Genomic DNA, 1,249 nt, shown 5'->3' on the forward strand with positions numbered 1-1,249 from the left:
TTTTTGTTGTTGTTTTGAGACAAAGTCTCACTCTGTCACCCAGGCCGAGTGCAGTGGCACCATCACAGCTGGTCACAACCACTGCCTGCCAGGCTCAAGCAATTCTTGTGCTCCAGCCTCCTGAGTAGCTGGGATCACAGGCTAATTTTGTATCTTTAGTAGTGACAGGGTTTCGCCGTGTTGGCCAAACTGGTCTCAAACTCCTGGCCTCAAGTGATTTGCCCACCTCAGCCTCCCAAAGTGCTGAAATTATAGGCATGAGCCACTGCACCCAGCCCTTTTGCTCATTTTTCTTTTTCTTTCTCCTTCTTGCCCTCCCTCCTTCCCTCCCTCCCTCCCTCCTTCCCTCCTTCCTTCCTTCCTCCCTCCCTTCCTTCCTTCCTTCTTTCCTCTCTCTCTCTTTCTCTCTCTTTCTTTCTTTTCTTTTCTTTCTTTTTGGCAGAGTCTTGGTCTGTCGCCCAGGCTGGAGTGCAGTGACATGATCTCAGCTCACTGCAACCTCTGCCTCCCGGGTTTAAGCAATTCTCCTGCCTCAGTCTCCTGAGTAGCTGAGATTACAGGCACTCGAGCACACCCGACTGATTTTTGTATTTTTAGCAGAGCCGAGGGTTTCACCATGTTGGCCAGGCTGGTCTCAGACTCCTAACCTCAAGTGACCCACCCTCTTCAGCCTCCCAAAGTGCTGGGATTATGCATGAGCCACTGCGTCAGGCCACTTTTGCCATTTTTCTATTTATTATTCCTTATTTTTAGATATACAGTAGAGTGATTAACCCTTTACTTGTCATATAAATAACAGTATTTCCCCTCAATTTGTCATTTGTCTTTTGACTTTGCTTATGGAGATTTCTGCCAAACAATAAAAAACTTTCATGTAGTTGAATGCCTATAATTTTTTAAAAACTGTATATGAATTTTGAGTCATAGTCCAGAATGCCTTCCTCAAACCCAGGTTGTTTGAGAATTCACCCATGTTTCCTTCTAGATGTGTGATTATGTATGTATTCTATGCTTAGGTCTCTGATTCATTCGAAGTATATTCCGGCATCTCTGTGTCTGTGGGTTCAGTACTATCCTTTTTAAAATGGCAGTTCAGTTGAGCCAATACCATTTATTGAAAAGTACGTCTTTTCCCACTGATTTAAGATGGCATGTTTATCATCTGTACTTGGATCTACTTCTGAACTTTATATTCTGCTTTATTAAGCTGTTTCTTTTTTCTTTTTCTTTCTTTTTTTTTTTTTTTTTT

Source organism: Cebus imitator, unplaced genomic scaffold, assembly GCF_001604975.1.
Source record: "Cebus imitator isolate Cc_AM_T3 unplaced genomic scaffold, Cebus_imitator-1.0 Scaffold83, whole genome shotgun sequence".
NCBI lineage: Eukaryota > Metazoa > Chordata > Mammalia > Primates > Cebidae > Cebus > Cebus imitator.